General features: G+C 43.1%; 1 protein-coding gene across 4 annotated transcripts in view; it reads right to left on the reverse strand.

Moving 5' to 3' along the window:
* LOC121924166 (myogenesis-regulating glycosidase-like) overlaps positions 1–26,636 on the reverse strand; it is a 718,305-nt gene that overhangs the window by 400,506 nt on the left and 291,163 nt on the right. The gene's annotated exons all lie outside the window — the stretch shown is intronic.

Below are 26,636 nucleotides of genomic sequence, written 5' to 3' on the forward strand. Positions count from 1 at the left end.
CAATAATACTTGGTAAGATAGAAGTCAAGAGCCAATAATACTTGGTAAGATAGAAGTCAAGAGCCAATAATACTTGGTAAGATAGAAGTCGAGGTGTAGTGGTTTCAGCACTAAACTACGACTCTGGAGAGCAGGGTTCAAATCCCGGCTTGGCCATGGGATCCCATTGGGTGACCTTGGGCAAGTTATACTCTCTCAGCCTCAGGGGAAGGCAGCAGCAACCTCCTTCTGAAGAAACCTGCTAGGAAAACCTCATGATAGCTTCTTCTAGGAGACAACTTGAAGACATAGAACAACAAGATAGAAGTCAGCAGGAAAAGAGGAAAACTGCACTTCAGACAGACAGACTTCAAGGAAGGCACCATTGAGTTTGCAAGACCTGAGCAGGACTGATGAATAGAGGGATGACTTGAAGGTCTCATATTCATAAGATCACCATAAATTGAAAATGAAGCCAGTTAACAACAACAACAACAACATACTGGGGAAAAGAGACTTGCAGAGACAGTTCTGGGCTAGGCAGACAGTGTGACACAGGAGAAGGCCTTTTCTACAAGGTCAGCTGTTTTGGTTTTTGCTGGAAAAAGCTATCTGGTCCAAAACATCCTGCAGACAATCCAGTTTGACACCATTTTAACTGACGTGGCTCAGTGCTAAGGAATCCTGGGAATTGCAGGTTATTGTGGCACCAGGGCTCTCTGACAGAGAAAGTTACATGTTTCACAAAACTATAGTTCCCTAACATTGAGCCAGGACAGTTACAGCGGTACAGCGGTCTCAAACTTCGATCCATTGGGAGAAGCGGGAAATAGAAATAAAATATTGTTGTTGTTGTTGTTGTTGTTATTATTATTATTATTATTATTATTATTATTATTATTTCTGCAGGGTGTTTTGGACCTCAGTCTTCTTTTAGGATTTCTCTTCTGAACCCATTGCTTACAAGTCCTCAACCTCTCCATCCACAGATCCAGGTGTATCCTACCTGTCAATATCTGCCAGCCCAGGAAAATTAATGAAATTAAATTAAATTAATCCTTCCGATTAAGGAGGATGCGAGAAAAGTGCTTTACAATAGTCTCTTGGTATCTGTTTGGGTTTGGGTCCAGAATCCCCATGGATACCAAAATCCATGGATGCTCAAGCCCCATTCAGTCCAATGGCATGCTAAAATGGCATCACTTATATAAAACAGCAAAATCAAGGCTTTGGGGAATATATATAAATAATTTATATATATATATATATATATATATATATATATAATATTATTATTTTCAAATATAATAAATATTTTCAAATCATGGATAAAGAATAAATATTTTCAAATCATGGATAAAGAATCCGTGGATATGCAGAGCCGCCTATCGGCCCAACTTATCCACAGGGTTTTTTATCCACAGGTTCAAGCATCCCATGGCGCGCATATATATGTGTGTGTGTGTGTGTGTGTGTGTGTAACAAAACAAATTTTAAAAGCCACCCACGCAGTAATTGCTTTTGGATGAAAAAAGAAATCTAATTGGAACAAGTCTTGTTTGTTTTAAATATCTAAAACAATATGTATTACCATTTGATTTCCGTAGGGAAAGCAGACTGAAATGTATTGGAGAAAGCAATAAAGAATCATGGAGAGAAAAATGGGAAATGGTGATTAAGAAAGTGGAAGGTAAAATGGGGTAGGAAGAAGTAAAAAAGTATCATTCATGATGTTTCCCATATCTCCAAAAATGACTGTCAATTTAAATGAAATTTACTTCCTCTGAGTATATGTTGTTGGGGGGGGAAGCATATTATGAATCATGTATTGTATAATTTGTGGTATGTAAATAATAAAGTTTAAAGATTTAAAAAAAGAAAATATTTTTAAAAAGTATGAATTCCAAAAAGCAAACCTTGATTTGGCCATTTTATATAAAGGATACTATTTCGCTATGCCATAATGTTTAATGGGACTTGAGCATCCACGGATGTTGGTATCCACAGGGGTCCTGGAACCAAAACTCAGTGGATACCAAGAACTGGCTGTGTTTTTCAGGGTTTGCACAGGGATCATTGCTGGCTCCTTCGAAGGAGTTTATCACATGGGAGACAACTGGAAGTAAAAACAGTGATCAACCCGTGATAATCCCGCAGTTGCGCTAATGGTTTTCACACGACGTCGAGATGAAAAGTGATTAAAGTGCCATTATCCCATGAATAACCAGGCAAGAAACAGCAGCAAATCATTCATAGGATTTTCCCGTGAATGACATTTTGCTGTTTATTGCCAGGTTATTCCCTGGTTATTCACGGGATAATGGCTCTAGTGGCAGCCTCATTTTAATTGCGTTTTAATGTCAATTGTGTGATTTTCATGGGTTAATCGCTGTTGAAACTCCACATTTCCCCCTGCGTGATAAACTCCTAAGTCCCTTCAGGCCACTTGGCAAAAGAGCAGCTGCAGAGTGCACCAAGAGAAGCATCATCCCAGGCGAACATGGCAAGGGAACCCAACCCAGAAAGGTGGGCACATGGATGCGCGGAGACGGATGCAAGCAAAACCACAGTGGTTTGGATTTACAGCCACCTTATGAAAAGACAGACTTCCAAGGCACCCTGTTATTAACAGCCCTGCTCAGGTCTTGCAAAGGTAGGCCAGCCGTAGCTTCCTCCATTGACCTTCCCTTTTTTCCTCCTCCCTCCAGCTTTATCATTATTATTTAACTGATGTATTTATGTTGTTTGTTTCTTAATTGTTTTTGTTCCCTGCCTCGATTCATGGGAGACATGGGTCGGAAGACATTATTATTATTATTATTATTATTATTATTATTATTATTTTATATCCACCTCTCCCCATGGATCGAGGCAGCAAACAACAACAATTAACAAATAAAGCAAATTAAAATACATCAGTTAAATGATCATGACAAAACTGAAGAGACGACGCAAAAGGGGATTTAATTTATTATTGTTATTATTATTATTATTATTATTATTCATTATCATTTTGCATATTGCATAGTGAGCCAGTGTGGCGCAGTGGTCTGAGTGTTGGGACTATGACTCTGGAGGCCAGGGTTCAAATCCCGGCTCAGCCATGCAAACCCACTGGGTGACCTTGGGCAAGTCACACTCTCTCAGCTCCAATGGAAGGCAAGGGCAAACCTCCTCTGAACAAATCATGCCCAGAAACCCCATGATAGGGGGTTGTCACTGAAGGCCCACAACAACCAAGTGGCTAATGGGTTATACAGTACTGCAGGGAACTGCATATTGAATTCACCTAGTCTTGAGAGTGGGAATGACTGCAAAGCCCATCTGGAGAGGCAGAAGTCTGCTAATCCTCCACACAGTCCAGTTCTTCCAATTGCCTCCAGCTCCAGGCGCAGTCTATCTCTGAAGTCCAAGGCAAAATCAGGGGAGGAGAGGACTTCTTTGCCTTGGCTTATGGGGCATGACCAGCATCACCTCAACTGGCCATTTTGGGGCAGGACTACATCTCCCCTCATCCCTGCTGGTTCCACTGATGGGGCTGGTAGTCCCATCTCACCCAGAGGTGCTCCACAGGGAGGTCAGGCCAGTAGGTCAAGCATCCTTGGGGGATCACAACACCCAGTCTCCTGCCCCATCTAGCATGAGGATGTTCCTTCTGGGGATCACAACACCCAGAATCCCCTAGCCAGCACAGAAAAGCTCATTTTCCAGGATCACAACACTCAGAAACCCCCCCCCCCCCCCAGTCAGAATGGAAATGATCTTTTTGGAGGGATCACAACACCAAAAATCCCTTAGCCAGCATGGTAAAGTTCTCTTTGGAGGGATCAACATACCCAGAATCCCCTCCAGCCAGGAAAGGTTGCTTTTGGAAGGATCACAGGACCCAGAATCCCCTCCAGCCAGCCAAGAAAGGTTCCTTTTGGAAAGATTACAACACCCAGAATCCCCCAGCCAGCATGAAAGAGCTCGTTTCATGGGATCACAACACCCAGAGTCCCCTTAGCCAGGATGGAAAGATTCCTTTTGGAAGGATCACACCACCCAGAATCCCCCAGCCATGAAACATGGAAAAGTCCCTTTTGGAGGTATCACAACACCCAAAATCCCCTCCAGCCATCATGCTAAAGCACCTTTTGTGGGATCAAAACACCCAGAATCCCCTAGCCAGCATGGAAAAGTTCCTTTCGGAGGCATCACAAAACCCACAATCCCCTCCAGCCAGCATGGAAAAACTCATTTTGTGGGATGACAACACTCAGAATACCCCTAGCCAGGATGGAGTAGTCCCTTTTGGAGGGATCACAACACCCAGAATCCCCTCAGCCATCATGCAAAAGCTCGTTTCGTTGGGATCACAGCATCCAGAATCCCCCTATCCAGAATGGAGCAGCTCCTTTTGGAGGGATCACAACACCCAGAATCCCCAAGCCAGCCAGCATGGGAAAGGTTTCTTGTGGAGGGATCACAGGACCCACAATACCCCAAGCAGCATGGAATAGTTCCTTCTGTGGGATCACAACACCCAGCATCCCCCCAGGCATGGAAATGTTCTCCTTTGGGGAAGGAGCAGAGCACCCAGAATCCTCCCATTCCCCCAGAAGCCAGCAAAAGGAGCCTTTCCCTGCTGCCTGGGGATGCTGGGTGCTGTGATCCCACCCAATGAGGCGGGTGTCCGGCTCTGGGGCCTCCCTGGGCGGGCCTTGCCAGCTCTCTGCACGCGCCCAGAGGCGCCCTGGCCCTTACCGCAGCTGCCGCCAAGGCAGCTCCGCCTGCTTCCCTCCGCGGCGCCTGGAAGCCTCTGACTTCGCTGCAGCCGATGCCTCCGCCAAGGGGCCCATTCCGCCACGCCCCCTCCACGCCATTGGCCCAGAAGGCTCCGCGGGGGCCGTTCATTGGATAAGACGCGCGTTCCATAGGCCACGCCCCTCCCCGACAGAGCCGCACGTGAGCCTCGGCCCGCCTTGCAGCGCGACAGCGGCGCTGCGTCTGTCTGCACCGCGACCTTAGCGCGGTTTGATACCGCGATAAAACTGCCAAGACTCCATGCGGGTTCAGGGACTGGAAATTTTGGGAGAGAGGGGTTTAGCCTTCCTTCTCTCTGGGGCCAGGAAGGAGCTTGGCTGGGGAAAGGCCCCTTTTAGCGATCACAACACCCAGGATGGGGGATCCTGGGTGTTGTGATCCCCCAAAGGGGACTTTTCCAAAACAGCTAGGAGGTTCTGGGTGATGGGATCCCTACAAAGGACACTTTTCCATGCTGAGTGGGGGATTCTGGGTCTTGTCATACCGCCAAAGGATCTTTTCCATACTGGATGGGGGATTCTGGGTCTTGTCATGCCCTCAAAGGATCTTTTCCATGCTGGATGGAGGATTCTGGGTCTTGTCATACCCTCAAAGGATCTTTTCCATGCTGGATGGGGGATTCTGGGTCTTATCATACCCCCAAAGGATCTTTTCCATGCTGAGTTACTGAACATGCACAAGACTTACGATTTTGGAAACTAAGCAGGGTGTGGCCTAGTTAGTGCTTGGATGGGAAACATCCAGGGATTCCAAGTAGATCTAAGAGAGGAATCCTGCCTGGATCTCTGGATTGAAGAAGCCTCAGCTGCCAGTCAGAGCTGGCACTGCTGGGCTGGGTGGGCCAAGGTCCAGATTTCATATAATGTGGCTTCCTATATGGTAGGTGAGAACCAACGTGGTTTAGTCAGCGGTTTGAGCACTGGACTCTGGAGACCAGGGTTCGGTTCCTGTTTGACAATGTAAACCTATTGGGTGACCTTGGGCAAGCCACACTCTCTCAGCCTCTGAGGATGGCTATAGCAAAGCTATAGAAGAAACTGCCCAGGGAAACCCCATGATAGTTTCACCTTAGGGTCGCCATAAGTCAGAAAGGACTTGAAAGGCATGCAACAAAACCTTTTGTGTTAATTAGAAAGGAGGGGAGAAGAGAAGAGTCTGGATTTAAAGCAAATAAACCCCAGGCCCACTTTCTTGCATGGAGGCATCCCTTTGGGATGGCGTTCTTTGGGTCCCCCAAGTGGCTTTATTGTTGGAGCGGAGCATGTGAGATTAAGAGGGAAGAATCGCTGGAGGAAGGAGCATGGGTTATACAAGGACAGCCATGTACGTGTGCGCATGTGCGCTTGGATGCTCATCTAGTATCCAGAAGAGAGAAGTGCAGAAAGAGACACAGAAAAGGCAAATTGGCTCAGTGATGGATGGGGCCAATGAGGCTGAAACAGTTCCAGGTCTTAATACAGGACCCAGAACTGGCTGGCCTTCCCCGATTAATCATTTGTGTGTCTATGGCTGCGTCCGCACTGCAGAAATAATCCGGTTTGACATCACTTAAACTGGCACAGCCCAATGCTATAGAATTCTGGAAATGTAGTTTGATGTGGCACCAAAGCTTTGCGGTGATTCACAAACTTTAGTCCTCCAGGTGTTTTGGATTTCAGTTCCCAGGATCCCCAGCCAAACTTGGTCAATAAGCAGGAGTTCTGGGAGCTGAAGTCCAAAACGTCTGGAGGAATACAGTTTGGGAACCACTGAGTTAGAAGAATGGATGGAAGTGGGAAAAGAAGATGTTCGAAAGATTAAAAGGAAAAAAGAAACACAGTGAAAGATGAGGAAGTTGGAAAGGGAAAGACTAAAGAAGAAGGGCAAAAGGAAGGGATTTCTATGGCGGTTAAGGACTGGATGTAAGTAAAGGAAAGATCAGTTAAGGATGGTACTGGGCAAGGCAACAAAGGGTGAATGTGAAATGATGCACGCACCTGCCATAGAGCATAGGACATGTTAAGAGCTTTGCATGTAAGAGCTGGGATGGGATCAACATAGATAGGCATGAAATGCCCGAGGAACTTAGGAGGCTGTCCAAGAGGACAGAAGACAGCCGCTGAGAACCTAGGATACCCATCCTTGGGTAAGACAAGCACGCAGCATAGTGTTGTAAAAATAAACATTGCAAGAAACTTGCAATTGCAGCTCCCAGCTTCATCATAGAACCATAGAGTTGGAAGAGACCCAAGGGCCATCCAGTCCAACCCCATTCTGCCATGCAGGAACTCTCAATCAAAGCATCCCCAACAGATGGCCATCCAGCCTCTGTTTAAAGACCTCCAAAGAAGGAGACTCCACCACAATATCCAAGGGAGTGTGTTCCACAGTTGAACAGCCCTTACTGTCAGGAAGTTCCTCCTAATTTTGTGGTGGAATCTCTTTTGTTGTAGTTTGCATCCATTACTCCATTGGGTCCTGTTCTCTGGAGCAGCAGAAAACAAGCTTGTTCCCTCCTCAATATGACATTCCTTCAAGTATTTAAACAGGGCTATCATATCACCTCTTAACTGTCTCTTCTCCAGGCTAAACATCCCCAGCTCCCTGAGTCTTTCCTCAAAGGGTTTCCAGACCCTTCACCATTTTGGTGGCCCTCCTTTGGACACGCTCCAGTTGCTCAACATCTTTTTTGAATTGTGGTATCCAGAACTGGACATAGGATTATTCCAGGTGAGGCCTGACCAGAGCAGAATAGAGTGGCACTATTACTTCTCTTGATCTAGACACTATACTTCTATTGATGCAGCCTAAAATCACATTGATCTTTTTAGCTGCCGCATCACACTGTTGACTCGTGTTCAACTTGTGGTCTACTAGGATCCCTTTCATACATATAGGTCTCCTTAAGACAGGTGTCCCCCATCCTATAGCTATGCCTATCATTTTTCTGCCTTAAGTGCAGTACCTTACAATTCTCAATGCTGATGTTCATTTTGTTAGCTTTGGCCCAGCTTTCTAGTCTATTCAGGTTATTTTGAATTTTGATCCTGTCCTCTGGGGCATTAGCTACTCCTCCTAATCTGGTGTCATCTGCAAATTTGTTAACTTCTATTCCTTCATCAAAGTCATTGATAAAGATGTTGAATAGAATCCTTCTGTTATCCCAGTTTTAGAAGGTCTTTCTTCCACTGTCTGTCTTGCATTGTCAACATTCACACTGACATTAAAACAACAGAAGGGAGGCTGAGGGGGGGGGGTAGTTTCAGGGGTAAAAACAACCCAAAGTTACCCCAAGAAAGAAAGTCCCAAAAGGCAGTAATTCCCAAAGCTGGGAGAGACTTCAGAGAAAATCTGCTTCTCTCTCTGTTGTCACTCCAATGTCCTGTTTCCAGTGCGGATAAATAGATGCATCTTGAAAAATATAAAACCAGTCCATAAAGACCCAGCATGTCCCTGTGCGGCTGGAAGAAAGTTCTGCAGGTACCATGGACCATCAAACGGATGAGCAAATCAAGCCTGGACTCTCCATAGAAACCAAAATGACTGAATTGAGGCTATCATAATGTAGACATGTCATGAGATTCGTTGGAGGAAAATGATAATATTTGGTAAAATGGCAGTCAATCTTGCATTGACTCAACCAAAGATTGACAAGATTGACTCAATCAAAGAAGCCACGACAGCCCTGAGTTTGAAGATCTGAGCAGGGCAGTAAATAACAAGGTCTCTTGGGGGGTTCCTTCCTCCAGAAAGCCGACTTGACTGTTATACATAACAACAAAAAGAACAATTGAGGAAGTCATGGCAGCCCTGAGTTTGAGCTGTTGATGACCAGGGCTCCTGTGTCACGCCTCGATCCCAGGACCCAAATTCAAATCATGACACAGACAGTGAAGCAGAGGGAACAGAGTGCCATGCTAGTTTCCAGGGCCTCATTTCAGACTCTTGACACACATAGGGAGACAGAAGGATAGGCTGTCATGCCTCGTTCAGATTATGAAGCAGACAGAGAAACAGAAGGGCAGGGAGGCATGACAGCACTGGAGACAGACAATGACACTCCCCAGCAACCACAACATAGACATGGACTGGACAATACTTACTGCCTCTGGATGTAGAGAGAGGGATGGGTTGCATCGTTCAGAGCATTTATGCAGGAAATGCTCATTAATCAGACAACAGCTGAGAGAGGCTGCCAGGCCATAAATAATCCAGCAACTCCCTCATTGCTGACAACCAACCATTCTGGAGGAAGCAACATTCTCATCTCTAGATTTCCAGCTCATGTTTTCAGAGATCCTTGGACCCTGCATCATAAGTTGATCACACTACTGGACGCTCCCTTGGACTTGTTTTCTGCTGCTCCAGAAAACAGGACCCGGAACAATGGATGCAAGCTACAGGAAAAGAGATTCCACCTGAACATTAGGCGGAACTTCCTGACAGTAAGGGCTGTTCGACAGTGGAATGCACTCCCTTGGAGGGTGATAGAGTCTCCTTCCTTGGAGGTCTTTAAACAGAGGCCGGATGGCCATCTGTCAGGGATGCTTTGATTTGGATTTCCTGCATGGCAGGGGGTTGGACTGGATGGCCCTAGTGGTCTCTTCCAACTCTATGATTCTATGATTCTATGATCCAGAATCTGAGAAGTGTAACTGGCAGGTAAGTTCTAGTACAGAACTCATCTCTAACTGACTTTGCTTGGTACTTTCCCTCCAGGACATCCTGGAGGTCTCTCTTTAAGAGTGCTTAACGGTGGCTCCCATGTCAATGCAGCAGTGAAAACACTCCAGGCTTTAACTTAGACTTCAATGGATTTCAAGAACAAACCCAACAAGAACAGCTCTCTTTTGGCCTTGAAAAACAGAGATTTAAAATATATCCACCCATGTTGGCCATATAGCAAAGTACAATAACATTCAAAATCCACAAAGCAGCAATGCTTTTATGGGACCAACCAAAATGCACAAAATCCATGTCACAGGCTTTCAAATATGGCTTGAATATGGCACTCCAGGCAATTGGTACAAGTGCATGCTAAAATAAATCTGATTGTTCTGAAAGTGCAACCTTCGCCTTCCTTTGGTTCCAGCAGTCTTTCTCTTTGGCCACAAAAAGGGAATCTGGTGGGATTGAGAGCCCCATAAACAACCTTGGGGGGCTTAACAGTTAACCCTATTATAATAGACATTTCTATGTTTCTGCTGCATAGATGCATGTTTTTTTTAAAAACGATTCCATCACAGTGTGCATAGCCATTTTAAAAGATATATATATATCTTTTAACAAAGACTGGCTTGAACAGAACAAAGCTGTAGTTTCTTCAAAGCAGAACTCATTGCTTTAATACATCAGAGGCTGTTAAGAGCGGAGCAGACTTCTTACAAATAACAGGATACTGGTGCAAAACAACCCTTTGAAAGTTTATGACCGGTGGTTAATAACACAATTGCTCATTTCTGCATCCCATTTCATGCTGTTTCCCCCCCCCCCCCTTTCCCACACACAGCCATGGAACTGTGCATTTGAAATCAGGGTTTTAAAATATATCCGGGGGTTGCCATATATTACTCTATAGCAAAGTACAATAACATCCAAAATTCACAAAGCAGTGATGCCTTTATCAGACCAATCAAAATGCATAAAATCCATGTCACAAGCTTTCAAATATGGCACTCCAGAGACAATTGGCACAAGTTCATGCTAAAATAAATCTGATAATTCTGAAAGTGCAACCTTTCCCTTGCTTTGGTTCCGCCAGTCCTTGTCCTTCAGCTGCCCCATGCGTCTGTCAATTTACCTTACAGATCCTGGCAAAAGGAGAGGAAGAACTATGAATCCAGGGTGAAGGGGTTGGCAAGGGGCAGGAGGACCCTTCCAAACCATTTATAGTATCATTTGGCATGGCACCTTTTGGGCCATCTACCGGGTGGAACAAGGAAAGAGAGAGACAACAAAATGCACAAAAGAGAAATCCCTTTATTGTCCAACCAAAGCGGCGACTTGAAAGCACATAACAGAAACCACAACAAAGGGAAATAATCTAAATAAAGCGGTTTCACAACAGCCTCTGTGTTCCATTGGGCTGAAAGTTAATAAGCAGTTCAAGCTAATCCTTGGTTGGTGGGGGATTTGAACTCACACCCTCTGCTCCACTCTGTGCTTTGTACACAAATATTTCCATACACCCTTCATCTGTGTCCCAGATTCTCCTCTGTGTGTCTCCTAGTACAACACAAAAGCATTGCTGAGCTAACTAGGCCAGTGTCTCTCAAACTTTGATCCTCCAGTTGTTTTGGACTTCAGGTCCCAGAATTCCTGGTTGTTGGGCCAAAAGGCTTTGGGAGTCCAAAACGCCTGCAGGACCAAAGACTGGAAAACATGCACTAGGCAAAGGCAATGAAGGGTTCTCACAGGGAGGCAATGCTCCCAACTTTAGCAATTTGCTGAGCAGATGCTATTACAAAAATCCAGCCTGGACACAACCAATCTCTTCTAATTTTTGAATGCTAAGCAGCGTCGGGCCTGGTTAGTGCTTGGATGAGAGAACACCATCAAGAAGGACCAGGGATCACCAGGTCAGTCTAGGAAATAACCCTACTTGAAAGAAATCCTGGAGAGAGTTGTTGCTGCCATTTAAGGCTGGATATACAGTACTGGGTTAGATGGACACCCAAGGCTTGGGCTCAGGATGAGGGCAGTTTCCTATCTTCCTAGTCCTAACAGCCCCTTTGGTCAGCATTACAATGGCACCTAGAGGAGGTATTTTGTAAGATATTAATAAAGATTAAGGGCTCAATGAACTGTTTATTCAGAATAAGATTGGAGGAGACTGAGTGAGAGGTGCTCTGTAGCAGTTTGGTGAGCAGGATATTGTAGTGGTTTGAACATTGGACTAGGACTCTAGAGACCAGGGTGAGCTTGGGCAATAAGCCACACTCTCTCAGCCTCAGAGGATGGCAGTGGCAAACCGCCTCTGAAGAAATCTTGCCAAGAAAACCCCATGTTGGTTTCGCCTTAGGGTTTCCAGAAGTCAAAATGACTTGACAGCACACAACAACAACAACAACAACAATGTAGCAGTTTGAGCTGGAGATCAGGGTTCAAATCCCCACTCGGCCATGAAACCCACTGGAGGACCTTGAGCATGCTTCACTGTCTCAGCCTCAGAGGATGGCAGTGGCAAACCCCCTCTGAAGAAACTTGCCAAGAAAACCCTGTGATAGGGTTGCCTTAGGGTCACCATAAGTTGGAAACAACTTGAAGGCACACAACAACAACAATGCAGTTATCTTTAAATGTAGTTGGCCCTCCATATGCATGGATTATGCATCCACAGATTCAACCAGCCATGACTTGAAAATATTCAAGAACAAATAAATTTCCCAAAACAAACCTTGATTTTGCCATTTTATATAAGGGGAACCATTATATTTAATGGGACTTGAGCATCCACAGAGTTTGGAATCCATGGGGGGTTCTGAAACCAAATCCCAGGGGATAGCAAGGGCCCACTTTATTTGAAGGGCTGTCATGTAGAACTATTATTTGTATTTTATTTTCTTATATTCTGCCTTTCTCCCAATATAGGGACTCAAGGCGGCTGAGAGGGAACCAACTTGTCTTCTGCTGTTCAAGAGCGCAAGACCCAAAGTAATAGATTGAAGTAACAAGAACGGAGATTCTACCTCAACACAAGGAAGAACATCTTGATAGGAAGAGCTGTTTGACAATGGAATGAACTAGTTTGGAGGGTAAAAACTCATTCCCTGGAATTTTTAAATACATGTTAGATGGGGTGCTTTAACAGTGGATTCCTGCATGGACAGGGGTTTGGACTATATGGCCTTTGGGGATCCCTTCCTAGTCTATGTTTGTATGGAGCTTATCACACGGGAGGAATTTCTCTTAATTTCGAAGGAAAAGAAAGTGAGGCCAGAACGCATTCACGTGAATTTGCTCATTCAGCGAATGTACATGAATTCGCATTGCATTCAAACTGACTTCCCTTAGCCCGAAAATAGCTTGCCGTTGCCCAAAATTGCATGTGATCACCTCTCATGCAATAACATGAAAGCCCATGATTGCGTTCGGACTGACTTCCCATTGCCCAAAATTGCGTGTGGTAGTCTATCACGCAATAACGTTAAACCCCATGATTGTGTTCGGATTGCCATTGGATTATACTTCCAATTTCCCTTGTCTGATAACGTCCAGAGATTCATAGATTGAAAACATGCCAGGAAGGCTATGGGGAGTCTTTAGGTCTAGCGTGGTCCCAGTTGACTACCATGAATTCTCCAAGGATAAAAACAAATCAGCTGTTGTGTTCTGTTACATTTACTAGCAACTGATGCATCTTTCCAGCAGGCTTCCAAGCTGGCTCTCCTGGTCCTCCAAGGAATTTAGGATTTAAGGAATGTGGGATCTTTCTTATCCTTGTCCTCTCCTCTGGCTGCAGTTCCATGCCCAGGGTCCTGAACATCCCTGGTTTGCTTTCTCCCCAGGGATAAACCTCCAGAGGCTTGCTGCTTTTTTCAGCTCAAGTGAGCTGCAGGGAAAGCAGAGCATGCAAAATTGTTCATCAGGAAGAGAGGCCTTGATCTTCTCTGAAAAGTGTTTGATAACAGAGCAGTGAGATGGTTATCATAAAAATAACTCTGCTTTCAGCTCAAGGGGCTTTTTCTCCCCGAAAAGTTGGTTGTTGTTGCCCACCCTCAAGCACATGGCGTTTTGTCATCTGTGCCTCCAGAGAAATTTCAGGACCCATATGCCTGTTCTTTTTGCTGTCCATGATATCCTCAGCACTCTTCTCCAACACCACATCTTAAATGAATTTATTCTCTTTTTGTCCATTTTCTTAACTGTCCAGCTCTTGCATCCATACATGGTAATGGGGAATACAGTTGCTTGTATGATTCTAACTTTTGTGCTTAGTTGTATATCTTTGCTCTTTAAAAGCTTTTCTAGTCCCTCCCCCCCAAAAAAGTAGGTGAGCTTAAATTAACGAAAGGAACTATGTGGCCATGTTCCAGAAAAGTTTCTTCCTGACGTTTTGCCAGCATCTGTGGCTGGCATCTTCAGAGAATGCTTTGCCTGGAAAAACTGGGTGTATATATACTGTGTGAGCCTGGGAATGCAGGGGTGCTTTGCATGTGTTTTGTTCTGTGCTGATGGTAGGCCTCAGGCAGGGAGGCTAATGCAAAAGAGGATGCTGGCCATGAAAGCCTTCGACTTTACATAACGAAAGGAACTTAAATGGTGCAGAAAGCTTTGTGTTTTTTGCTGCAGAAATCCAGAAAGGCACATTATCGCACATATGGCTACCCATCTGCTTTGCATGGATTTGGATAGCTGGGCATTTTCAGCAGTGTGAAGGTGAATAGATGTGAATAAATGCAAATTTGCACAAGAAGACAATTAGTGTATGTACTTGACTATAAGCAGACCTCATGTATAAGTCAAGGGAAGGTTTTGGGACCAAAATTATGGATTTTGATATGACCCGTGGATAAGCCGAGGGTAAAACTAAAGGGTATGTAACAAAAGATCTAAAGGATGAAGCAAAGCGAAACAATGTTAAAGAACTTACAAAATTCTAGCAGACATCTGTATTTGTGCTTACACTAAAGTCTGGCTGGATGAAAGAACAGAAGGAGGTCAGTGCTTCCAGGACAGATTATGCTCTTGCCTTTCACCAGGGGATGGCTCCTATTTTTATAAGACAGTACAGGACTTACATTGACCCGTGTACAAGTCAATCCAGGTTTTTGGAGTCCATTTTTTTGTCTAAAATTTCTAGACTTATACATGAGTATATCCAGTAAATGTTGATGCAAATGTGCAAAAAATCCACAGCAATGTGCATAATACACTTACATGTAGACAAGCCCCACGTCAAAGCATTAGTAGTCTATCTAGGTGACCCACAGATGTGGGGTCCAGCAATGAAGGCAGAAGGTGTAGTGTCCTTCTTCTCAATCCAGATTCACTTTATGAATCTTTTGGTTTTTCTGTTATCATCAGCAGATCCTCCATTAAAGTTGCACTGTGTCGATCTCCACATGTAAGGAGAGGCCTGAACTGTGCTTTGCAACTCTTGACTGGAATGGAAGCACTGTGGAAGTGAATCAAAAACGCTTCATGTGCCGCAGAATGAACCATGTGCATGCATGTGCAACTATACTGTTTGCATAATTCTTCTTCTAGCACCTTGGTGTGAATGCAGATCTTTCCTGTTGAACACAAATGTCCAACCGCTTCTGTAGAAGAACCTACCCAAGTGTAAGACACCAACAGGATCCCTCCCTTTGTGTTTTGATTAAATCCATCTAAATGCTTGGTGATCATTCTGTTATTCTCAGGGTCCATGTACATTGAACAAAGAATGAAGTTTAACACCACTTCAGCAGCCATGGTTCTATCTTACAGCATCCTGGGATTTGTAGTTTTGCAGCACTCTTTGGCAGTGAAGGCTAAAAAATCTTCTAAAACTACAAATCCCATGATTCCATAGGATAGAGCTACAATCCTTAAAAAGTGGTGTCCAGTTGCATTATTTCTACAGTGAAGTTGTAGAGGCCATATTTGAAGGGGAAGAAACACCTATCAGAAGGGAATTGCATAAATAACTAGGGTCCAAAACACACTGCAGAAATAATCCACTTTGAGACTGCTTTAACTACCCTGGCTCAGTGCTAGCGAATCCTGGGAATTGTAGTTTATTTTGGCACCAGAGCTCTCTGACCGAGAAGGCTGAATGTCTCACAAAACTAGTGGGGAATCCAGGGCAGTTAAAGCGGTCGTAAACGGGATTATTTCTGCAGTGTGTTTTGGACCTATGATATAATATGAGTGATACAGACACAAACACCATTAGTAGAACTATAACTAGCAGAGAGTTTACGGACTGTTCATTTTAACCATACAGAGTCTTCTTCAGAATTCTTCATCGTAAATTTTGAGAAGACTTTATATTGTCGAAATGGATAGATAACAAAAATCTATAAACTCTCCATTAATTATATTTCTCCTTGTAGTGTGTGTATATATATTCCTGTATATTATATCCTGGTTATTTAGGCAGTTCCCTTCTTTGTGATATGTTTGAGGATGTTTTTGTACTGCACTGTTTGATGTGTTTCTACTCCTTTCAATTTACCTGTCTTTTTTTAGTTTGGTTTTTAAAATCAGAGGAAGGCAATGACAAACCTCTGAGTATTCCTTGCAAAAGAAAACCTTATGAAATTCATGGCATCACTGCATGTCAACAGGGGACTTGAAGGAACATATTGTACTATGCATCATACTTTTTCCTCTGATGATGATAAGAGATCTGTCTTCCTGTCATCCACCTATCTTTCACTCACTCACTCATTCATTCATTCATTCATTCAATTTCTATGCCACCACTCTTAGAACAGGAGCTGCTCCAGGACTCCAACCACCTTAATCCACCCTTGTGCATGCCAGTCACTTGTGTTTATTTTGTTGGATGCAGATACTGGGAAGTTTAGGCCAATACAGGTTGAATTTCCTTATCCAGAATTCTGAAATCTGAAATACTCCAAAGCTTTTTTCATGGGTGGCTGAGATACTGACACCTTTGCTTTCCGATGGTTCAGTGAACACAAACTTTGTCTCATGCACAAAATTATTAAAAATATTATGTTTAAAATTACCATAAGGCTATCCGTTTACAAAACATAAGCGAATTTCACGTTTAGACTTGAGTGTCGTCTCCAAGACATCTCCTTGTGTATATGCAATTATTTCCGAATCTGAAAAAATCCAAAACACTTCAGGTACCAAGCATTTCACATAAAGGAGATTCAAACTCAAAAGGGATTTGAGACTCCTCTCAGAATCCAGCATCCAACACACTTCACTTGCCAGGAGATTCTAGGAGTTATAGTTCTAAAAAGTACTTTCCCCCAAGCTCTTTGAAACCATGAGCAGATTCCTCCTAATGACAAATCTCATTAGTCTAAGAACTGTTCAACAATGGAATAGGCACTGCCTCTCAGGGTTGTGGTCTCTCCTTCTTTGGAGATCTTTAACCAGAGATTAAGAGTGCATCTTTCAGTAGTGCTTCAACTGTGAACCTCTGCATGGCAGAGGGTCGGATTAGATGCCCTTACAATTACTCTCTATGATTCAATTATTCTTTGATTCCTTGGAGTTCACCATTCATTTTTACAGAAGTAAAATCTTAATATTTCATTTATTTATTTGCCTTTAACAATAATATTAGACAAATAGAGGCTTGGTGCCAATATGCCCTATACCCCTGGCTTCTGACAGTAGATGGTGATAATCGGGAGAAGAGCATTTTCAACATCTTGCAAATAATGAGCAGATTCTCCAACAGCAGGGCCTGCAGGCAAGCGGAGGGAAGTGTGAAACAAACCATGCTGAGAGCTGGCAGCTTGAAAAATCCAATCAAGAGTTTTGCATACGACACAATCCCCAGCCCCAGAGGAGACTGGCATTAAAGGTTGCCCTTGTGCTTATTTACTCAGAAGCAAGTCCCACTGATTCCAGTGGTTTATTCCCCTGGGTGAGTTGCAAGAGATGACAGCCTTGGTATAGGATAAGCAGTTTGGTGGCGCTGTTTTGGTTAAAGAAAGGGAATGTGCTGATTTCGGAGATGGAGGGCGGGGAATGCTTTGACAAGATCATGGCCGGTAAAGGAATTGGGTCTACTGCTATCTGCTACCTTCAGAAGGTGTTCAAGGTTATACAAGGATGGACTGACACAGGCCCAAATGCAGTTTGACGTCACACATATGAGCCAAGTTCCATTCCACCTACGGTTGTACTTTATCAGCTGTTGTGCAATGGATATACACTGGTGCCTCGGGTTACGAAATTAATTCGTTCCGCCATTCCTTTCGTAACCCGAAAATTTCGTAACCCGAAAAGGCTTTCCGTTAGCACTGGAAAGCCTATAGCTGCACTTTGCAGCATTTGAATTTCGTGCCGAAATGAATTTCGTAACCCGAAAAATATTTCGTAACCCGAAACAGTTTTTGCCAATCCAACTTTTTCGTATCCCGGAAATTTCGTAACCCGATCATTTCGTATCCCGAGGCACCAGTGTATTCAGTTCACATTTGTTTAACTATTCTTCCACAAGGTGAAGCATTTTACATGGCCCTAAACCCTACTGTAAGCCACAACTAGGAGTGTAGCTACATTGCAGAGTCAAAGCACTTTGACACCACTTTAACTGTCATGACTCTATCCTGTGGGATCCTAGGATTTGTAGTTTGGTGAGGCACCAGAGCTCTCTGACAAACCCGGCTGAATACCTCAGCAAATTATACATGCCAGGATAGAGTCATGGCAATTAAAGTGGTGCCAAACTGCTTTAATTCTCCAGTGTGACTGCACCCTACATCAGTGGTTTCCCCAAACTTTGGTCCTTCAGATGTGTTGGACTTCAGCACCCAGAATTCCTGACTGCTGACCAAGCTGACTGGGGCTTCTGGGAGCTGAAGTCCAAAATACTAGAGGACCAAAGGTTGGGAACCATTGCCCTAGATTTATCTATACCTTGGCTCAACTGGTTTAATGGATCTATTGTAGTTGGAGCTAGCCAAAAGGATTCCAGCCATGCATTCTGGGATGCTGCATGATTATTTGTTAGAGCTTTTATTGTACCATTTTGTTCACTGGGATTGCAAAAACAGCCATTGCATCTTCCCATAACACAATGTGACAACAAGCAAGAACACTGGCAGATACACAACTGATTGCACAATGTTGATAGTCAACCATCAGACCACTACATGAATGTAGACTTACTTTGCAAGCATAACGTAGGACCTCGGCATCAACTCTGGTGCCACTTGTCTCAGGACAAGGCCAACCTTGCTTCAAGCACCAATCTGTTTTAGAACAACAGTTGAAATTAAGAGCCAACTGCCAAAGGAGACTGTTGAAGCTAAGACCTTGGGAAATAGGCAGGGAAAGTATGAGAAATGGGATTCAAATTTCATCCAAATTTAAGATCATTTAGGAGGTAGAAGAGCTGGACTAAGACTAAGACTAAGGAGGCCCAGGAGCAAATATCTGCTCAGATGTGAGGCTGATTGTACAATGGGCTCTTGGTATCTGCTTGGGTTCAGTTTCAGGGCCCCTGTGGACACCAAAATCTGTGGATACTCAAGTCCATTATATACAATGGCATAATAAAATGGTGTCCCTTCTATAAAATAGGAAAATCAAGGTTTGCTCTTTGGAATTTATATATATTTTTGAATATTTTCAAGCCATGGGTGTTGGAATCCATGGATTTGAAATAGTACAAGCCAATGGCTTCATGCTTTTATTGCACCTCTCTTTGGGATACACTACAAGTACTATCTCTTCTATGCATCAATGAAACCATATTCGTTCATATGGCCCTGTAAAGTAGCTCTCATCATGAATTGTTTTCTTGGCAGAGGATTCAAAATTTCACTGAAATTACCACCAACACTGAAATAGTCATATTTTAAGTCAATGAGGTTACTAAAAAAATTATGAAACATTTCTTGTACATCACTGTTAGGTCCATAAACATTAATCAAAATACCGTACAAGTAATACCGTACAAAAAACCCTGAATGCAGCCATTTTACATGAGAAAAAATATCTAACCACTCTCATAGGAGCACATAGACACATCCACTAACAGGATTCCAGCCATAAACTTTGCAGCTGATCTCACAATTATATTCCTTCTAGTGTTGGTTGCACTGCTATCTAATTATTTCCGAGTATAGATGTTTTCACCTTCCAGGGTTGAATTAAGTTTTGGAAAGCTAAAACGAACAAGGCTGCAAGAGCTCCCGAAGCCTGTTTAATCAGATGCGCTGGGCAGAAGACAGCTAACATGATTTCCCCGGTCTTCTCTGTCACTTTCCATTAGTGACTCTGGCGGATGATTTTCTACTGCCATCTGGAAGCCTCATCCAAGCGCTCTTGATAGAGAGAAGTGACCAGAGAAAAGAGAGGGTGAAGGCACCAAAAGCAAATCAGTGCCAGAACAGTGGATCAAACATGCCTATAGTTGGTCCTCCACATTTGCAGCTTTGACTTTTGCAGCTTTGAGTATCCACAGATTTGATTAATATAGTCTCTCTAGTAATCTCTAGGTCTTCCAACATGACTCTATTATCAACTTCTGCCAAAAGTCATGCTGGAGGACATAGAGATTCCTAGAGAGAACACTTCTCTAGGCATCTGTAGATCCTCCAGCATGGTTCTATGGTCAACCTATGGTAGATGCTGACCACAGAGTTGCACTGGAGGACCTAGAGATTCCTAGAGAGGTGTTCTCGCAGGAAAAAACAATACACTCATCCTCCACATGTGCTGTTTTGACTTTTGCAGAATGGATTATTCACAGATTTTATTAATATGTTCTCTCTAGGAATATCTAGGTCCTCCAGCGCAACTCTATGGTCAACTTTAATCAAAAGCTGCACTGAAGGAACTAGAGAGAACACTCCACTAGGCATTTGTAGTTCTTCCAGCATAATTCTTATGGTCTGGTAGATGCTGACCACAGAGTTGCACTGGAGGACCTAGAGATTCCTAGAGAGGTGTTCTTGCAGGTAAAAACAGTGTTTTTGTTATTTGTGGGTTTTCCACATCCACAGGGGTCCTGTGCCCCTAGACCCAGTGAATGTGGAGGGTCCACTGTACACTGGCCTTGCCAGGGTTGGCATCACCCGGTGTCATGTCTTGTGGTATCACCATCCTCCACTGACCTCCTCCCATACCACACCTCACAGAATCCTTTTCTCTCTCTTTTTTAAATTTTAAAACTTTTATTTTACATTTTTTGCATATAAATTTGTTTATTTATTTATTGTAACATATCTATGGTGTTGCATGTGCCCCATTTCCCCCTCCCGCACGGCTTGAAAGAATTTAGGATCAATACACTGTTTACAATTAATACCTAACCTTCAATATGTGGGATTTCATGACATTATTGACTTCATTGTACTCCATATTCCCTTTAACCTTCTCAAGCAGGATTTTCCAACCCAAGTTCCAAGCTTTTGCTTTCCTTTCTCCAGTATATTTCAATCTTCTGTCTCTAACAATATCAAACAAGTTATCTACCAAATACTTATCTGTCTTGGTGAAGTTTCAATTTTTACTTTTACTTTCTTTCCATCCTGATGCTGTCACAGCCTGTGTTGCTTTTAATATATTCTTGATTGCTTTCTCTTCATTGTTCTTCAGTCCCTTGTTCTTCAAATTTAAAGTTATACAATTCTCTTTGCTCAAATGAACATTTAGCTGATAGATTGTTATTGAAAAGTGCTAATTGAGAAGGGGCCCTGTACCATCGCCCCATTAATTTCATCTGTTGCTCTTTTATTCTAGTCTGCTTGTTTCTCTTAACCTCTTGTATCCACAATTGTATATCCTCGCTTGTTAAATTTAGATCTCTTTCCTAAACTCCTTTCAAAATATCTACGATTTTAAACTGATGCTCTAATATTATTCTCTATATAAATCCAATAATACCATTGCCTTCATTTAGCATCTTTTTGATTATCCTCTCCAATGGTGTTACGTTATTTTCCTTCCTATTTTTAACTATATCCTTTAAGAGTTTGTTAATTCCTGCTGCATGGACCCAATACTTCTTTCCAATTAAATTGGTGAGTCTCTCCATCCCACCTCACATAATCCCTTAGTAATGTTTGTTGCACTAATGTTACTGATAAATCGTAATTCCCTCAAATCACACACAATCTAATGGCAAAACAACTAGCAAAATTAAAATTCTATTTTTAAATTGCAATATCAAACGCACAGCCTAAATGTATTTTGCATGTGCATAGCCTCATGTGGTTAAAGTGAACATTTGGTAAGATGTGATGTTTTTAAAGAAATTTTTTAAAAAGAATCATAAAAAGAAATGCATGTTAAAATTTACAATTTAATATTAAACAACCACCTGAGTCTTCTCCTTTCTCTTCCCACAGAGCCTTGCCCCATGTAAAGGGATGCAGCCCAACGCCACAGCCTGTTTCTGCCAAAGGGCAGGTGTTTGGGCAGCAGTGGTGCCGCCTACTCATTGGGGTGTCACTTAGTGTGGTCCACACACCACACACCCCTCAGCGATGCCCCTGCATCATTATCTTTCTAAAACTAAACATTCCCAGACTCATCAGATTTCATAAACTAAACAGGATCAAGTCTAGTTAATAATTGGATGGAATGTCATCAGGACAAAATACCAGGGATCTCCACATAGGGCTAGACAGGAATCCACTCCGAAACCCTCAAAAGCTGCTTCTACCAGTTTACCACACTAGGCTGGATGTCTGACACAGTGATCCAAAACAGATGGTAGAAATTATCCAGTTTGAGACCGCTTTAACTGCCCTGGCTCAGTGCTATGGTATCCTGGGAATTGTAGTTTATTGTGGCACCAAAGTTCTTGACAAGGAAGGCTACATGTCTCACAAAAATACAGTTCCCAGAATTGTCTAGTGCTCAGCCAGGGCAGCTACAGTCGTCTCAAGCTGGATTATTTCTGCAGTCTCTTTTGGACCAGTATAAGGCAGCTTCCAACATTTCTAAGGAGACAGTGGCACTCTGGTGTGGAACCCGCTTTGCTATCGATCTTCACTAGTGGAGCCTGATGGCTCTCATGTCAGTGGAGCAGTGAAGCTACACTAGGTTTTAACCAGAGCTTTATAGGAACTATCCAAGGTGATGAATTTATTTTAGGGTTAGGTTTCAGCACTCTGGAAAGCTACAAACCGGAGCAAATACACTACTCCACCAGCACCAACACCATTAACTGATTCTTCTTTAGTCACATTGACCCATTTCGGGTTGCTAATGACTCAGGCTGCATCTGCACTGCAGAATTAATGCAGTATGGCATCACTTTGGCTTCCATGGCTCAATGCTGTGGAATTCTGGGACTGGTCGTTTTGTGAGAGATTTAGCCTTCTTTGTCAGAGAGCTCTGGTGCCACACACACACACACACACACACACACACACACACACACACACAAAAACCCCTACAAATCCCAGGACTCCATAGGATGGAGCCATGACAGTTGAACAGCATTAATGGTGCAGTGTGGTGGCAGCCCAAGAAGGCGGGCATGATACTTGCTTCACTATGCTGCCTTTGTGTTTTGGGTTACTTTGTTTTTTGCAGAAAGAGGTATAAATTAGGTTAGGAAAGAGATCTCTTTAACTTGTACATAGGACTTAGGGGAATTCTTGGCCGGCTTGAAGTATTGTCATCATTGCTTGCTTGGGAGCTGACACTGGTTCATCTAGCTTAAAAGAAGCACTTGAGACACAACCGTCTTTAAAAGTCTCATTCAACCCACGTTAGTCGGGAAGAAATGCTCCTATTTTTACTGAGGTTTCTGCAGCTATTTTAATCAAATTTATTTGACTGGCTTAAATGAGCTTTCTGTTTAAAAAATGTCATGGTCCTCCTTGCTGCAGTCGGGTATTTTTAACTGTATATTACACTGGGTTGTTTTTTTTGGTTCCATTTTGTATGCCTCCCTGGCCGTCTAAGTTGAAGGTGGTATAAAATATTTTAAATTAAACAAACAAACAAACCCCTCAGACCTTTCTGAGTTTACTTTCTCTGCTGAAGCTGGGGTTTGTAGAGACAAAGTTCATGGAGAGAATAAACATACAATTTTTGTTTTCACTGCTGTTCTCCACTTCGAATGCTTATGTGAATTGGAAAGCTGATTATAAATACATAGCTAAATAAATGCATGAAGAATGGATTGATTCCTTCCTAAAAGGATTACAGAGCTGACTTGTAGGCAAAAGATTAAAGAACTAATTTGTCTTAGCTTGGTTGAGATGCCTTTGTCAGTCTGACTATAAAGCTAGAACAAAGGGGAGAAAAGCCACGGAGAACGTGCAACAAACTCACCCAACAGAATGGGTGCTATAGGATTCCAAAATATCTAACAATACTGTTCTAAGATCAATCTTGGATCTCCTGTGTCTTTTGGTCAGGATTTAATGGAGCACTCTGTCAGAGTGTTTGGAAAGTGGTTTCATCCACACACGCATCCTATACTGACCCACTTTCTGCTTTCACACATCCCAGATCTTTCTGGGTCCGGTGGATTGACATTAATTACCAAGAAGGAGAGACATAGGAATTATAAGAGACTTCAGCTACTTTGATATTTCCTGGAAGTCAAGCTCTTCAAAGAATGTAAGGTCCAACAAATTCTTCAATGGCTTTGCAGACAGTGTCCAGAAGGCAGAGAAAGCACTAAGGGGATGGAAGTGCTACCTTGGATCTGATTCTAGCCCAGAGGGAAGCATGGTTGACAGGGTGGAAGTACTGGAAACCTTGGATGAGAATGAGCCTCCCGAAATTTGTCTGGACTTCAGCAACAGGAGTACAGTGCCAGATTATTCTGCTTTGGTCAGAGTTCACCTGGAATACAGTGTCCAGTCCTGAAATTCAAGAACTCCACTGGTCACTTCTCTCTAGGATGGGAAGGAGCCATTGTTGAGTACATTTTGGGTTTGGTTGATCAACCAATTGCAAATCCACCTGAAAGTAATATTGTCTAGCCCACATTTTACCAGGATATCATGGGGAACCTTGTCAAAAGCCTTACTGAAATCAAGATACACTACTTACATGCACAGCATTCCCTTCATCTGCCGAGCTTGTAACTCTATCAAAAAAGAGATAAGATTAGTCTAGCATGACTTGTTTTTGAAAATCCCATGTTGATCTTTTCTGATAATTGCTTTTCTTTCTAAATGGTTACAGACTGTGTGTTTCATGATCTGCTCTAGACTCTTTCCGGGTATTGATGTCAGGATAACTGGGAGATAATTATTTGGGCATTCTTTCGCCTCCTTTTTTTGAAGATGGACACAACATTTGCCCTACTCCAGTCTCCTGGGACATCTCCTGTTTGCCTGGAATTTTATCACTATAATTATATCACTGATCATACCTGATGCCCTAATGAGCAATTTCCCCCATTATTTTCTGTATTCCTGAGACTTGGGGGCTAAACAGACCACCCTTTGGAGTGGCCTGCCACTGCCCCTTTCAGTGCCGGATTGGGGCCGCAGCAACTACATGCCGTGGCACAGATCTGGCCTTTCCCCAGCACTAAATGGAATGGCAAAATGCCACTCCGTTTATTGTGGGAAAAGGTGCTTTTGCTGCTGCTGCAGCAGCAGTTTCCAGAGATCCTTTGGGGGTGTGACATCTGGACACACCAAGAGTGCCGTGACACCATCTGCCATGGCAGCATTGGGGTGTGCATCATATGGACACCCTGCCCTCACTCTGCCCTGAGGCCGGTGTATAACGGCAGTCTATTCAGCCTCTAAGACATGCTAGACATCTAGTTCTCATCCTTCTGTCCTCCACTGCTGCTTTTGCTTTGTTCTGTTGGAGACAGAGGGGTCCTTGCATCCATTGAGCCTAGTTACTAGTGATGAATTTCTCTTGAACGTCACAAGCCTAAGACATGCTGTGCTGGATAAGGCTAAAGGCCAATCTGGTCCAGTATTTTCTTTATACAGTGGACAGCAGTACATAACAGCAGTTATAGCACTTTCTCCTCTCCCACCAATCTTGCCTCATCTTGCTATGAAAGCTACCTCGTTTTAAAAACCTTCCTCACTGCACGACAGAAGAGCAAACCTCAAATTGGCTGTGCAGTGCATGAAGGATTTTATTTTCTCTGTCCCACTATTTGCATTCAGTGGATGCCTCCAGCGTGTTATAAGAGAGGAGAAAACCTCTCCCTATCCATATTCCCCACACCATTGCATAACTGTACACACTTTTACATCTCCCCTTCCTTGCCTATTTTCTAAGCCAAAAAAACAGCAAATGAGAAAAACTCTGTCCAAAAGGGCTGGTCTTTGTCGATCATTTGGATTGCCCTTTTCTGCAGCTGTTCAGTTTTGCAACATATTTTTCCTGATGCAGTGGAAAGAACTGTGCACAGCTCCCCCAAGGATGCTTGAACCACAGATTTGTCTAAAGGCACTAATTAATCCACAAATTCCAGTGAGGAGAGGTTAAGAAACTAAATATGTTATGTTTGGAGGTTAAAAGGTGACATGATACAGCCATCTTTAGCTATCTGAAGGGATGTCAAGCAAAAGATGAAGCAAGCTTGTTTGCTGCTGCTCCAGACTCTAGGTTACACAAACCAATGGATTCAAAGGAGAAGAGATTTTGATCATGACAGTGAAATGGACTGCCTTGAAAATTGGCACTCGCTTTTTTGGAAGGCCTTTAAACAGATGTTAACTCGAAGGCTTTCATGGCTGGCATCCATAGTTTTTTGAGGGTTTTTCGCGCTATGTGACCATGTTCTAGAAGAATTTATTCCTGACATTTCGCCAGCAGCTATGGCTGGCATCTTCAGAGAATGCATTCTCTGAAGATGCCGGCCAGAGAGGCTGGTGAAACGTCAGGAATAAACTCTTATGGCCACATCTTTAAACAGAGTTTGAATGGAGGGATCTCAGGTTGCTTTAGCTGTGGATTTCTGCATGGCAAGGGGTTTGAACAGATGGCTCTTGAGGTTCCCTCCATGATCAAGAATTCTAGGGCTCAATTCAATTCCTAATTATACCTAACAAGGAAACTTGTCCCTCCATATACTTGTTAATGCTATCTTTAGTAACACTCCCCACCCATTTATGTGGAACAACAGATATTAAGCTTACCACCCTTTAATTTCCTGGATCTTTTAAAAATGCAGTGCAGTTAAAAAAACTGTGATGCTTTAATACTAGATGCCTGGAAGAAATATTAGAAAGATGTAATGCAGAACTTGATAATATAATCTTATTCAAATTATTTAA

Source organism: Sceloporus undulatus, chromosome 2 (assembly GCF_019175285.1).
Source record: "Sceloporus undulatus isolate JIND9_A2432 ecotype Alabama chromosome 2, SceUnd_v1.1, whole genome shotgun sequence".
Taxonomy (NCBI): Eukaryota; Metazoa; Chordata; class Lepidosauria; order Squamata; family Phrynosomatidae; genus Sceloporus; species Sceloporus undulatus.